General features: G+C 42.4%; 1 long non-coding RNA gene across 1 annotated transcript; it reads left to right on the top strand.

Annotated features, from left to right (window-relative positions):
• The first annotated feature begins 4,714 nt into the window (after positions 1-4,714).
• Positions 4,715-5,114, top strand: LOC113912421. The gene is made up of 3 exons (XR_003516819.1): positions 4,715-4,807; positions 4,905-4,963; positions 5,057-5,114. It is a non-coding gene; the product is annotated as an uncharacterized LOC113912421 (long non-coding RNA).
• Positions 5,115-15,889: the final 10,775 nt, after the last annotated feature.

Below are 15,889 nucleotides of genomic sequence, written 5' to 3'. Positions count from 1 at the left end.
CTGGCTGACCTTGCTCCCGCCAGGTCCTTGTAACCTGTTTCCCCGCCCTGCACCCCGCACTAGAATGAAATTTTTTAAAAAAGCAGGGATCTTGTCTGCCTTGTTCACTTCTGGGCCTAGCACAATGTCTGGACCTGACCTGATGCTGAACTATTTGTTGAATGAATGACTATTGAGAAAAACCACCGGGCTTTTGGTGCCCGATTATTGGTAGCACCGCTCCCGGAACTGGACAGACAAGAAAGCATGTCCAAAAAGGGAGGCGCAGGCAATACAAACCTATACTTAGATCCCTTTGTCAATGTTATTTCATTTTGGCGTTTTGCCCTCATATACTAGATTCTAGGGTGATGGGTGATCTCCATCTTAAGGTAAGCTAAAGGGGAAGTGTCAAGGTTGAGTGCCTTTTGTTACTCAGCATAAGCAGGTTTTCATCTCCACCCCCAAATACTGTCATGTTGTATTATTCTCAGGTACAATTTGAACAGCACAGAATTTGAAACTGTTTTCAGCTCAGGTCATGATCTCAGGGCCCTGGGATCGAGCCCCACATTGGGCTCCCTGCTTGGCAGGAAGCCTGCTTCTCCCTCTCCCACTCCCCCTGCTTGTGTTCCCTCTCTCGCTCTCTGTCAAATAAATAAAATCTAAAAGAAAAAAAAAAGAAAAGAAACTGTTTGGATTCAAATCTGCTCCTAGTTGACTAGCTGGGTGACCTTGGGCCAATTACTTAATCATTCCATGGCTTATATATTAAACAAGCTGATACATGTAAAATGCTTAGAATAGTGCCTGATACCTCTCTCTTTCTCTCTCAAATAAATAAATAAAATCTTAAAAGAAAGAATAGTGCCTGACATATATTAATCATATAAGATTATTATTGCTCTCTCTAAAATGAATAAAATCTTTTTTAAAAATAAATAAAGATTTTGTTTATTAGAGAGCACACACCCACGAGCAGGGGGGATGGGCAGAGGGAGAGGAAGAAGCAGGGAGCTCCATGCAGGGTTCCATCCCAGGACCCTGAGATCATTACCTGAGTAGAAGGCAGATGCTTAACCGATTGAACCACCCAGGCACCTCAGGAATTCTTTTTTTTTTAATTATTTTTTTTACTTTTTTAAGCTTCTGGGTCACTAACATTTCTTCTACCTCTCCAAATACACTTTCTTGGTCTGTTTTTGATAGCACTTTTCTCTCCAGCCTCTATGTGTAGAAGAAGCTCATCCCTTAATCTCTCTACAGCTTCTCCTTTGGTAGCAAATCATGAAGGCTTTAGGAGTCACCTGCCTATTGGTGACCCTGAAACACATATATTCTAAAAGTGGAACAAAATCTGACCACACCCTATGATTTCTATGCAAACACTGTGGTCCCAACCTAAATCTTTAAAAAATTTTTTTTATTAACATGTAATGTATTATTTGTTTCAGGGGCACAGGTCTGTGATTCATCAGTCTTACATAATTCACAGCGCTCACCATAGTACCTACCCTCCCCAGTGTTCATCACTCAGCCACCCCATCCCTCCCACCCCCCTCCACTCCAGCAACCCTCAGTTTGTTTCCTGAGATTAAGAGTCTCTTATGATTTGTCTCCCTCTCCGGTTTCGTCTTGTTTCATTTTCCCCTCCGTTCCCCTATGATCCTATGATCTTGTTTCTCAAATTCCTCATATCAGTGAGATCATATGATACTTGTCTTTCTCTGATATATTTTGCTTAGCATAATACCCTCTAGTTCCATCCACATGTTGCAAATGGAAAGATTGCATTTTTTTTTATCACAGCCTAAATTCTTTTTTTTTTTTAAAGATTTTATTTATTTATTCATGAGAGACAGAGGAGGAGAGAAAGAGAGGGAGAGAGAGAGAGAAGCAGAGGGAGAAGCAGGCTCCCAAGGAGCAGGGAGCCTGATGCGGGACTCGATCCCAGGACCCTGGGATCATGACCTGAGCCGAAGGCAGACGCTTAACCATCTGAGCCACCCAGGCGCCCTCACAGCCTAAATTCTTATTACATTCCATTGTGATTGCTTATAAGCTTCACTCCCTTCCTAATCCAAGCATCTTGGAGGCCTGCCTACTTTACTATTACTTTTGTATTCCCAGGGCCTAACACAGTGCCCAGCACATAATATATACTTAATAAATAGTGTTTGGCTGTAGATGGATAAAAATGAGAAGAAGCCGGAGAAAAATGAAGATTGATTGTAGTGAAGGTAAAGAGGTTGTGTCACTACTTCCTGTTAATTAGCATAATAACTATTTAAAATAAATATTTGGACCTGATGGTTAGCCCTGTATCAACCCCTGTGTTCAAGGCAAGCTTCCATTTGGATTAAATTGTGCCTTTCAGCTTCTCCTTTTCTGTCAATTGTGTCAATGTTTTTCTAATTTGCAGACTCAAATCTGAGTTGTCTTTTACTTAACTGAAGAACTCAATAATACCTAATTTATATAGTGCTTTCCAATTCACAAAAGTTCCCATAATACATTACTTACTCCAACCAAAGTCCCATGAAGACCTTTTTTATAAATGTTCCAGAAGCTCAGAGAGGTTAAGTGACTTGCTGACATAAACTACTATAAATTATGTAATTTGGAGGGGGCAGAGCTGGCACTCTTAAGCCAGGTCTTCTAACTTGAAGTCGAAGTCACACAACTGCCTATAATTTAGTCCATTTTCTTTGTTTTGCTGATCAGGAAACTGATGTCTTCCAAAGTAAATTTTAGCACCAGGAAGGAATTATCAGTTTCAGAATACAGAAGAGTGGTTGGTTTTGCCCCCAGTTTGGATTTCAGATACAACCGTCATTCTACCGCCAAAGTGCCATGATCCCCTCTTGAAAAATTTCTCTTACAGATGGATCAAAATATCTCTCCTTTTGCTTCAGCATAGTCCACTGGGGAATGGAGTGTGGACTGGAGAAAGGTGGAAACAAGAATGTCCCTGTGGGGCGCCTGGGTGGCTCAGTTGTTTAAGCGACTGCCTTCGGCTCAGGTCATGATCCTGGAGTCCCGGGATCGAGTCCCACATCGGGCTTCCTGCTCAGCAGGGAGTCTGCTTCTCCCTCTGACCCTCTGACCCTCTTCCCTCTCGTGCTCTCTATCTCTCATTCTCTCTCTCTCTGAAATAAATAAATAAAATCTTTAAAAAAAAATGTCCCTGTGTTGGTAACTAGGTTAAGGTAGGTGACGTGATGTGTGTTTGGGGCAGGGTGGGGAGGGTTAACACAGTACTTTGTTTTGTATGTGTTTGGAATTCTTCACAATAAAATTTTTTAAGTATTTTTCTTTATTCTTCCTTAGCACAGCTGAGACAAGCTTTAAAAAAAAATCCAAAAAATGTTTCTAGATGCTAAGATATAACAAAATGGAAATGAATGGAGAAGCAACAAGGAAGCATTTAGGGGCACCTGGGTGGCTCAGTCGGTTAAATCTCTGCCTTCAGCTTCAGGTCGTGATCTCAGGGTCCTGGGATGGGGATGGGGCTCCCTACTCAGTGGGGAGTCTTCTTCTCCCTCTCCCTCTGCCCCTCCCCCCAACTCGTTTTTTCTCTCTCTCTCTCAAATAAAATCTTAGAAAAAACAAACAAGGAAGCATTTAAAAAGGGGGGGGGGCTGTAACATAAAGATTTGTAATTCTGCCCGATCTTGCTCATTCCAAGGGTTTCCAGATGGCATTTTATTTTTCTTCTAAGAAAATTACAATCTAGACTCAAAGGACTGACAAGGCTTTTCAAGCACTTGTCAAGATTCCTTACTTCCTAGCCCTGAGGCTGCCTCTGTAGGGAGCACACAGCCTTGGGACCTACTGTTGACTTGTTCTTCCCTATTTGGGCAGGTCCAATCCCTCTGGTGACGGTTAAGGCCAGGCATTCTTCCTATGCTGCTGCCTTACCAAGGACATGAGAACAAGTGTCTGTCCCTTTCTCCTGCCCTTGATTCTTTTCCAGCAATAATTCTGACAGTAGAAGAGACATGACCGTGTAGGTGTGGATACTTGATATATTTACTTCACTGACTTCATAAGGTCAGCAGTTCTCAGACGCTTTCTCCACAAGGATTTGTTGACCTGTTGAGTTTCTACTGCATTTATTAACCTATTTTTTTTGAGATCTTTTCCTCCTATGCAATAAATTTTCTCTTATCAATTGCTCTGTCACTATTCTCCCTTGTTTTACATATATTTCTAAGTTTATCTCCCTAAAACAAAAAAGGAGCTCATTGATTTTTCCCTCCTATTACTTTGCTACTACAATACTAATAATGTTCATATCCCCATTATAATTTTTCATACCAAGCTATCTAAAATATCAACTTAACAATCACTTCTTTCACAGAGTGATCTCTCTGAACTAGGTTTAGCTGCCATATCCAGAAATTCTACTGGCCACTACAGAAAGCATTGGCTCACTTTATTCTAGTGATTTTTTTTTAAGTTTTATTTTTATTTTTTTTAGTAATCTCTACACCCAACATGGTGCTTGAACTCATACCCTGAGATCCAGAGTCACATGCTCTTCTGACTGAGCCAGCCCCGTGGCCTTATTCTAGTGTTTTAAAGTGTGGTGATGTTCTTCCTGTCATTTAGTTGCTTGTGGGCTGGACAGCACTCTGGAATGTCATTAGTAAAATTCTGAGTGGGATGATCCTTCCACTAGAGGACTTAGCTTAGCTCAGAGAAATCGGTTCCATTCAACTCTACACAGGGGGCGGGGGAGACACACCAGATTTTTCTGTAAAGGGCCAGATAGTAAATATTTTAGGCTTTTCAGGCCAAGAGGAAAATCAACAGTATTATTTATGTAGGTACTTGTGTAACAAGAGAAAAAAATTCCTACAAATGTGTTAAATCAAATTCAAAATAGAATAGTAATTGAGTATAACTTTTTTATCATCCAGGTATGCAAATGAGAAGAATGGAATTCTTTGGGATGACATTTTGCTTAATTAGGATCAAGGTTAGTGTTCCCTATGATCACATAATGAGCTATGAATGCTGATCTGTAATGAGACTTTACATATTTCATCTTCGTGAAAATGTCTCCATCCAGGGGCGCCTGGGTGGCTCAGTCGCTAAGCGTCTGCCTTCGGCTCAGGTCATGGTCCCAGGGTCCTGAGATGGAGCCCCACATCGGGCTCCCTGCTCAGCAGGGAGCCTGCTTCTCCCTCTGCCCTCCCCCTTCGTGTGTTCCCTCTCTCGCTGTGTCTCTCTCTGTCAAGCAAATAAATAAAATCTTTTTTTATAAATAAATAAAATCTTAAAAAAAAGAAAGAAAGAAAGAAAATGTCTCCATCCAAATGGTACTATGAATACTGCTATCAGTCCATGAGCATGATTTTAATTGAGCATATTTATTGTTGGAAGGCATCTATAGAATTCTGTTAGATTCTTCTCCTGATGTTTGCCTTTTAGTTTGTTGTTACATTGCAGATTAGTCATTTGCATTTGAAGGTTAGGTGGAAGCTCCTCAATTGCACAATTAAATGGATTTTGAAATATGTAAATTTCCATTGCACTTGACATCAAAGTCTGGAGATATTGCTTCTTGTTTTAATTTTTGACATTACAGGAAGTGTATAAAGCTGTTTTACATTCTTTGTGATTCAAAACATTATTGTCAAAATGACTGCTACAATACACATTTCACATATAAGCACTGTTTTGCTCTGTAATTTTAGCTTGAATTCATTGAGAAACACTATCAAGCCTGTAGCGAAAGCTAATGTCCAGTTATTCAGTAATGACAGTTTGGATGGTTCTCTGTTTTGAAACATTTCAATCTTGGCTCTGAGCTGGAAAAAAAAACTGCAATAAAACTTTAGCACTGCTAAGCCATCAAAATGCTGTATAGTAGAGCAAGGCACAATATTCAGCTTCTATCTGACAAAACTTCATCGACCTGATGATGGATAAATACAAGAGCAAATGAAGTTCACTACTGATAATTCTAGTTCAATAACATATGATAGATGCAAATATTTTCTGCAAATTAGTTCCTGCTGAGTAATTTGAGTCCAACAAATAAACCATAGGCTCTAAAGGCCTTATCTCTTCTAGAGCTTTATAAATTTATCCAACTAAGCCTTTTCCTGCTTCACAAAGTTTTACCTCTATCAATGAACACATCTTAGCAGATTCCCCTTCAGGTTGTATCTAATAAGTGTTTTCTCATTTTTTTTGGAAAATATTCTTGCCTATTGTTGTTCCATGCAGATTCTTCAAAGAGACTTATTTTTCAATGACTTCAAACTTGGCATTGGCACCTCAAAAAACAGCAACTGAGCACTGTTGGTAACATCTCTTATCCCATTGATAATCATCAAGGAAAATCACTCAAAATCATTGATTTTGGGTTTTTGTTTTGTTTTGTTTTTCTCAGGAACATCTTATCTATGTTCTTCTTCTGGCCGGAGGGACTTCAATATTGCTATACCGGAATATAATCTAGATTTACAAATGACTTTGCCTTTCCTTCTTGTAACCAACATACCATGCGCACACAAGCATGCACGCATGTGTTAAAGTTTTCTTTTCTGAAGTCAGAATGACAAGAATGTGAATAATTGTCCCATTTTTTCCAAGTTTTTTAAAAATTTATTTATTTACTTAAATAGTTTCTACACCCAATGTGGGGCTCGAACTCACAACCCCAAGATTAAGAGTTGCATGCTTCTCTGACTGAGCCAGCCAGGTGCCCCCACATTTTATGTTTTTGACGTCACATTTTACTTTTTTTTATTTTTTATTTTTTATTTTTTTTTAAAGATTTTATTTATTTATTTGAGAGAGAAAGAGAATGAGAGATAGAAAGCACAAGAGGGAAGAGGGTCAGAGGGAGAAGCAGACTCCCTGCTGAGCAGGAAGCCCGATGCGGGACTCGATCCCGGGACTCCAGGATCATGACCTGAGCCGAAGGCAGTCGCTTAACCAACTGAGCCACCCAGGCGCCCACATTTTACTTTTTTTTAAATTTATTTTTTAGAGGAGGAGGTGCATGAGGGACAGGGAGAGAGGGAATCTGAAGCAGGTTCTACCCTCAGCACGGAGCCCGATGCGGGGCTCGATCCTACAACCCTGAGATCATTCCCTCAGCTGAAATCAAGAGCTGGACACAAAACCGACCCAACCATCCAGGCGCCCCACATTTGACATCTTTTTATCTTGTGTATCCCTTAACCAGTTATGTTCATCATGGTAATTTTTACTACTTTCCTCTTTTAGCCCTCACACGAGCTTTATAAGTGATTAATTCACTACCTTTACTATATATTTACCTTTCCAGTGAGATTTCTCCTTTCATGTTTTCTTGTTACTAGTTAGGGTCTTTTCTTTTCATCTTAACGTTTCTTTTCTTTTTTTATTTTATTTATTTATCTGACAGAGAGAGAGAGCACAAGCAGAGGGAGCGGCAGGCAGAAGGAGAGGGAGAAGCAGACTCCCCGCTGAGCAGGGAGCCCGACATGGGGCTTGATACCAGCACCTGGGATCATGACCTGAGCCGAAGGCAGTTGCTCAACCAACTGAGCCACCCAGGTGCCCCTCATCTTAACATTTCTTATAAGGCCCTTTTTAGTGGTGATGCAAGCTTGTGCTTTAGCTTCTGCTTGTCAGGAAAACTCTTTATCTCTCCTTCAATTCTGAATAATTGTGCTGGGTAGAGTATTGTTTGTTGGAAGTTTTTTTTTTCCTTTCCTTGACTATATCGTGCCAGTCCCTTCTGGCCTGCAAAGCTGCTTCTTTCTTTTTTAAAAAAGATTTTATTTATTTATTTATTTATTTATTTATTTGAGAGAACATGGGTGGGGAGGAGGGGCAGAGGGAGAGGGAGAAGCAGACTCCCCACTGTGCAGGGAGCCCATCGTGGGGCTTGATCCCAGGGTCCTGGGATCATGACCTGAGCCAAAGGCAGATGCTTGACTGACTGAGCCACCCAGGTACAAAACAAGTTATTTTTCTCTTGCTGCTTTTAATATTTTTTCCTTGTCTTTAACTTTTGACATTTTAATTATAATGTGTTTTGGTGTGGTTGCCCTTGAGTTCATTATATTTGGAACTCTTTGGGCTTCCTGGATCTGGATGTCTGGTTACTTTCCTGGGTTAGGGAAGTTTTCAGCTATTATTTCCTCAAAAAAGATTTCTGCCCCTTTCTCTTCTTGACTCCTTCTGGGAGTCCTACAAACGTTAGTCCTTTTGATGTTATCCCATAACTCCTTTATGCTGTCTTTACTTTTTTTCTTTTTTCTTTTTGCTGCTCTGATTGAGTTCTGCTGCATTGTCTTCCAGTTGATTCTTTCTTCTGCTTCATCTAGACTGGTGATAAACCCTAGTGTATTTCTTAGTTCAGTTATTGAATTCTACAGCTATTTGACTTCTGTTTGGTACTTTCTTAGATTCTCCATCTCTTTGTTGAAATTCTCACTGTGTTCATCCATTCTTCTCCCCAGTTCGGTGAGCCCTTTGTGACCCTTACTTTGAACTCTTTATCAAGTAAATTACTTCTGTTTAATTAAAGTGTTTTTTTTTTCTGAGGTTTTATCTTGTTCTTTCATTTGGTATATATGCCTCTGTTTCTTCATTTTGCTTGACTCTGTTTGATTCTGTACAGTAGATGAAACAGCCACCTCTGCCAGTCTTGAAAGAATGGCCTCATGTAGGAGGTAGGTCTGTCATTCAAACCTGCCCCTGTTCTTTGTTGTCTCCCAAACCTTTGTGCTTGTCCAGGCAATGTATTATATTTCTTTTTTTTTTTTTAATTGAACACAGTTTTCTTTTTTTTAAAGATTTTATTTATTTATTTGAGAGAAACAGTGAGGGAGAGCATGAGAGGGTAAAGGGTCAGAGGGAAAAGCATAATCCCCACTGAGCAGGGAGCCTGATGCGGGACTCAATCCCAGGACTCCAGGATCATGACCTGAGCCAAAGGCAGTTGCTTAACCAACTGAGCCAACCAGGTGCCTAGTGTATTATATTTCTAATACCTCCCAGTAGTTGAAGTTTTGTCAAGACCTGTCAGTGTCCCTAACATGGGATGATCTTAGCACCTAGACTCAGGTTGTTTGAAAGCCAGACCCTCGGGCAGCAGCTTTTAAAAATATGCACATATAGGGCACCTGGGTGGCTCAGTTGGTTAAGCGACTGCCTTCAGCTCAGGTCATGATCCTGGAGTCCCAGGATTGAGTCCCACATCGGGCTCCCTGCTCAGCAGGGAGTCTGCTTCTCCGTCTGACCCTCTTCCCTCTTGTGCTCTCTGTCTCTCATTCTCTCTCTCTCAAATAAATAAAATCTTAAAAAAAATAAAATAAAAATATGCGCATATATATGTGTGTGTGTGTATATATATATATACACACACACACACACACACACACACACACACACACACACACACACACACAGTCCCATGGGACTACATCCATAAGCCCTCCTGGCCAGGTGTTCTGGCAGTGACTCCTGGGCATCCCTGCAAAAATCCCATGATTAGCTACTAGGCCTCCTTCATAGGAAGACAGCTCCAGCATCCATTGCCTCTTGCTGTGCCCAGGGGTGGTAGCTTTTTAAGAGCTCTTTCTCTATTGGTTACAGTCCTGTGGGATCCTGCAGCATAGGTCTTACCAAAGCCAGGCAATGTAGAGGTGTCCCCTGGCAACAAACACAAAAATCAGGGTGCCAAACAGGGCTATGAGAGCCTTTCTGAGTGACCCGGATTATTACAGTCCAAGAGGACCAGGAACACAATCTCTCTTGGCCTCCAGAGCCAGGTAGTTTGTAGGTGTTCCCTGAGCCTGACGTGTGTAAAAGCTTCCTTCTGGAAGATACTCTGGAGCATGGGAAAGGGAGAGTACAAAGATAGCACCCACCAGTCTCCATCCCAGAGAGTACTCTAGCATGCTCCTAGACATGTATGTAAAATTACTTAGTTGCCTGCCCCTCAGGCCTACCCTTCAATATAAGCAGGTGGGCCTCTATCCCTTTAAGTCTGGGCTCTGTGGGCTGCCTCTGAGCTAGACGCTAGAGTGGGTAAGTCCAAGCCTGCACGCAGGTCCTTTAAGAGCCATTGTCTCTCAGATTGCTACAATCTTGTGGGTTTGGGAAGGAGGCCACACTGGTTTTCAAAGTTAGGTGTTTTGGGGGCTTGTCTCTCAGGTGCAGGTCCTAAAAGTTGAGATACCTGACATGGGGTTCAAACCCTTTGCTCCTCAGGGAGTTTTGAGTTTTCTACTGGTTGTGGGTTGCTGCACTAGGAGTGGGGTTTATGGCGAGATTATTTCTCAGCTTCTCCTACCCACTTCAGTGTGGTTTTCTTCTCGTTTGCCTGAAGAATGGTTGCCATTCAACCAGCCTTTAGTTTTTTTTTTTTAAGAAGAAATTGTTCCATATGTTGCTCTAGACTCAATATGTCTGTGGGAGGAGATGAGTTCAGGATCTTCCTGTATCACCATCTTGAACTGGAGCCTGTCTTGTCTTGACTACTGATGATGCTCCCAGTGTCCTCTAATCTTTGAGCAACTGTTCTCACTGAATGACTAAGAGTCTAAAATGAGTGTATTCTCTCTGGAAACAATTTAATTACCTCAGCATCAGTAAGCAGCTTTCTTTGGCTAACAGATGAGCCACTTGGAAATCACTTTGATTGCAACTTCATTTTCATTTATTTTTGTGAAGAAATTCTGATGAGCTATGAGCCATTCCATCTCGAATTTTCTTTTTCTGACTGTTGTTTTCCTGTGAGTTGGGGACGCTATGATGACTGTGTAAGTTGATATGTATATTGCGTTCTTTCAGCACAGATACAACGTCACTGTATGATAAATCCAATGCCTTGTCATTTAATTCAAAACCCAAAAAAATCTACCCTCCACTTTGCCTTGGAAGTGTGATATTCAGAGTTTGCTTTTCCTCTTTTCATGATGGATGTGCATGGGCAGTAAAAAAATAAAATGCCGTGGTGCAATGACAATGCATGGCATTTGGAGCTCTGTTGAGTTATAAACTGCGTCACTGCAATTTGTAGGGTGCAGAGCTGAGCAGCCGTGCAATGGGAGGAGAGTGCCACATATAGTCTCTAGCACAACGATTCAGCTCTGCCACTGTAGTAGGAAATCAGCCATAAACAACACGTGGCTTTCTTCCAATGGGTGTGAGTGTAGATTTATTTCAATAAAACTTTATGGACCCTGAGATTTGAATTTCACATAATTTTCATGTGTCATGAAATATCCTTCTTTTCATTCCCCACCCCCAGCCGTTTAAAGATGTAAAGATATTCTCTGGCCATGGGCCATACAAAAAGTCAGCGGGCTCCATTTGGCCCCCGAGACATTGTTTGCCATCTTCCATATGGCATGTGTGTCTCTGTCCTGTTCCCACTGTAACTTAGGATTTTTTAGGGTCACTACCACAACCTCTACAGACCTTCTCTCCCCTGAAAAAGGCCCATCATTACCATCTCACAGCCCTGACAATTAAATTCAGTGTTTGTTTGCATCTTACTCCATCTCTATGTCTGGCCAGCTCCCTATTTCAGACAGCCTGGCACATGATCCCTGGCTACATCCCACAGCACCATCAACATTTATCCCGCCCAGATGGAGCTCCTTCATCCAGGGATAGTATTCCATCCATAAGGGGGAACTTGAGCCACCAGAGTTAGTTGTAGAACACAGAGCAAAGACCAAAAACTACCCACACCCACAACACAAAAGATGCAGTTGACCCTTGAACGACATAGGTTTGAACTACAGGGGTCCACTTACACGTGGATCTTTATTGATATATACAGTACAGTATTACAAATGTATTTTCTCTTCCTTATGATTTTTTTTTTAAGATTTTATTTATTTGAGAGAGGGGAGAGAGCAGAGCGAGAGAGAGAGCACAAGCGGGGTGGGGGGGAAGGGGCAGTGGGAGAGGGAGAAACAGGTTCCCTGCTGAGCGCAGAGCAGACATGGGACTTGGTCCCAGGACTCTGGGATCATGACCTGAGCTGAAGGCAAATGCTTAATCAACTGAACCACTCAGGCTCTACTTCCTTATGATTTCTTTTTATTTATTTATTTTTTTAAGATTTTATTTATTAGAGAGAGAGTGATCGAGGGAGAAAGAGAGTACAGCCGGCAGGGGAGAGGGGGGCAGAGAGGCAGAGGGAGAGGGAGAAGCAGACTCCCTGCTGAGCAGGGACCCTGATGCAGCGCTGGATCCCAGGACCCTAAGATCATGACCTGAGCCAAAGGCAGACGCTTAACTGACTGAGCCACCCAGGTGCCCCAGTAGTTAAGTTTTTGTGGAGTCAAAAGTTACGTGTGGATTTTTTTTTAAGACTTTTTATTTATTTATGTGAGACAGGGAGAGAGAGCACGAGCGGGAGGGGGGGTGATGGGGCAGAGGGAGAGGGAGAAGCAGGCTCCCCTCGGAGCAGCGAGCCCGATGGAGGGCTCAATCCCAGGACCCTGAGATTATGACCCGAGCTGAAGGCACCCAGCTGCCCCAATATGTGGATTTTTGACTGGACAGAATTTTTAACTAACCCCTGTGTTGTTCAAGGGTCAACTGTACTTCTCTGATCCCGTGTTTCATCTGAGACTGAGGCATAAAACAGTGATTCTTAAACCTTGCTGAACATTTGATCACTTGAGCAGCGTAAAAACAAACAAAACAGGGTGCCTGGGTGGCTCAGATGGTTAAGCGTCTGCCCTAGGCTCAGGTCATGATCCCAGGGTCCTGGGATCAAGTCCTGCATCGGGCTCCCTGTTCAGCGGGGAGCCTGTTTCTCCCTCTGCCTCTCTCTCTCTCTCTGTCTTTTATGAATAAATATATAAAATCTTTAACAAAACAAAACAAAAAATCCCAAAACCCACCCAGGCCCCATCTCAAGAGACTCATGTAATTGACCTGGAGAGTCCTGAGTTATATTTAAAAACAACAACAGCAACAACAAAAAAAAACAAAAAAACAGGTAATGCATTCTTATGGTTCAAATAATAAAAATAAATAAGAATAAGAATGTTTTATTTTCGGGGCACCTGGGTGGCTCAGTCGTTAAGCATCTGCCTTCGGCTCAGGTCATGATCCCAGGATCTTGGGATCAAGCCTCGCATCAGGCTCCCTGCTTGGCGGGAAGCCTGCTTCTCCCTCTCCCACTCCCCCTGCTTGTGTTTCTTCTCTTGCTGTGTCTCTCTCTGTCAAATAAATAAATAAAATCTTTAAAAAAATGTTTTATTTTCTTGGGGCACCTGGGTGGTTCAGTTGGTTGAGTGTCTGACTCTAGGTCTCAGCTCAGGTCTTGATCTCAGGGTCGTGAGTGCAAGCCCCACATTGGGCTCTAGGTTGGGCGTGGAGTCTCCTTAAAAAAAAAAAAGTTATTTTCCCCTTTCTTACACTAAAGGAAACATTATATCCACTCTTCTGCATCTGGCTTTTAAAAAATCTAATCATATATCCTGGAAACATTTCCATGTCAGTATGTAGAGACCTCCTTTGCTGTTTGTTTTTACATTTGCATACTATTCCACTATGAAGATATACCATAGTTTATTTAACCTGTCTCTGTAGGCTGATATTCAGAGCATTCCCAAACTCTCGTTATGAACAGTGCCTCAGGGCGCCTGGGTGGCTCAGTTGGTTAAGTGACTGTCTTCGGCTCAGGTCATGATCCTGGAGTCCCGGGATCGAGTCCCATGTCAGGCTCCCTGCTCAGCAGGGAGTCTGCTTCTCCCTCTGACCCTCTTCCCTCTCGTGCTCTCGACCTCTCATTCTCTCTCTCTCAAATAAATAAATAAAATCTTAAAAAAAAATAAACAGTGCCTCAAAGGATAACTTTGTATGCCTATAATTTCATATATATGCAGGTGTCTTGGTCGGTTTAGGCTGCCATAATAAATTACCAACAACTGGGTGGCTTATATACAGAAATTTTCCTTTCTTTCTTTTTTTTTTTTTTTAAAGATTTCATTTGTTTGAGAGAAACAGAATGAGTGAGAGCACATGAGAGGGGTTAGGGTCAGAGGGAGAAGCAGACTCCCGGCCGAGCAGGGAGCCCGATGCGGGACTCGATCCAGGGACTCCAGGATCATGACCCGAGCTGAAGGCAGTTGCTCAACCAACTGAGCCACCCAAGTGCCCCAGAAATTTATTTCTTATGGTTCTGGTGGCTGGGAAATTCAAGGTCAAGACACTTGCATATTCAGTGTCTGGTGAGAGCCCACTCCCCGGTTCCTGTGTCCTCAACATGGCCGAAGGAAGGCATGAGGGGGCTCTTTGGGGTCTCTCTCTTTTTTTTGAGGATGAGCCATGCAGGCAGGAAAGTTTATTAAGGCGAGAGTACACTTGACATGTGGGAGCAGGTAGGCTTAGGGGAGAGCTGCCTGGGGTCTCTTTGAAAAAAGCACTAACTAGGGACGCCTGAGTGGTTCAGTAGGTTAAGCGTCTGCCTTCGGTTCAGGTCATGATCCCGGGGTCCTGGGATTGAGCCCCACATCGGGCTCCGTGCTCAGTGAAAAGCCTGCTTCTCCCTCTGCCACTCCCCCTGCTTGTGTTCCCTCTCTCTCTCTCTCTCTGACAAAAAAATAAATACAATCTTAAAAAAAAAAATAAAAGAAAAAGGCACTAATTACATTCATGAGGGCTCCACCTTCATGACCTAATCACCTCCCATAGGTCCCACTTCCTAACACCATCACATGTATTTTACGGAGACACAAACATTCATTCTACAACAGCACAAATTTCTGTAGAATGAAGTCCCCAAAGTGGGACGGCAGATTAAAGGATAAATGCACATCTATACATATGGTCAAATTTCCCTCCCTGAAGATCATACCATTTTGTCCTTCCGCAGTAACATTAAAGAATGCCTACTTCCCTGTCGCCTCATTGCCATTGCTTTAGAGGAGGCCGGGCGCATGCAACAGCGACTTAACACGACAAAGGTTTATTTCTGACTTACATGCAGACAAGGCAATGTTCCTCTGAGCAGCAACTCAGCAATCCAGGCTGGTGGAAGCTCCACCGTCCTGAGGCTTACACCAAGTTCAACACTTGACCTTCTCCCTCGGTAGTTGCGTTTTAGAACAGAACTGGAGAGTCTCTTTCATTTAAGAACACCAGCTATTAAATGTTTCAGCCCAGAGGAAGTATGTTGTCTGCTTGCAGAGTTATGGATCAGAATGAGTCACACGCCAAGCCTCGATGAAGGGGAACCAGGGACTTGGATCCTCCATATCCTCAGAAGTAGAGGAGAACTGGACATTGGTGAAATTATATGTCCAACTTTTAGATCTCTGCCAATCTTACAGGTGAAAAAAATGTTCAGAGTAGTTTTATTTTGCATTTCTCATATTAGGAGTGAGATTGAGCATCTTTTCATATATTTAAGGACCACCATCAGCAGTTGTGGTACAACTAATATACAACCAGACTTGCCCCTTCTGGGGCTTTCCTACTCAGTTTCCGTTTTCCGTCTGAAAGAAACATCTTTTCCCCTCCATGATTGGTAGGACAGTGGTGACTGACCCTGTGAAAACTTGAGCTACAGCCGAGATTCCACCTTTTCAGTAATACTAATAGTTTGATTCTTATTATAAAATAACTTTCAATGAATAACCATAGCATTCATGCTATATAACTTACATACCATCACAGGAGGCAGGATGGTCATTCTGTAATAGTAGGAGCCAGAACTAGAAATCTTTGCCTACATGTGCTTACATGTTATGAGTCTTGCATCAACCATCTCTGTTTGAGGGAGGAAGTAACTTTTTTTAAAAAATTTATTTATTTGAGGGTGCCTGGGTGGCTCAGTTGGTTAAGCGACTGCCTTCGGCTCAGGTCATGATTCTGGAGTCCCGGGATCGAGTCCCACATCGGGCTCCCTGCTCAGCAGGGAGTC

The sequence above is a fragment of the Zalophus californianus genome, chromosome 14, assembly GCF_009762305.2.
Source record: "Zalophus californianus isolate mZalCal1 chromosome 14, mZalCal1.pri.v2, whole genome shotgun sequence".
NCBI classification, from domain to species: domain Eukaryota; kingdom Metazoa; phylum Chordata; class Mammalia; order Carnivora; family Otariidae; genus Zalophus; species Zalophus californianus.
Note: the sequence above shows the minus strand (reverse complement) of the source record. Positions and strands in the feature narration are given on the sequence as shown.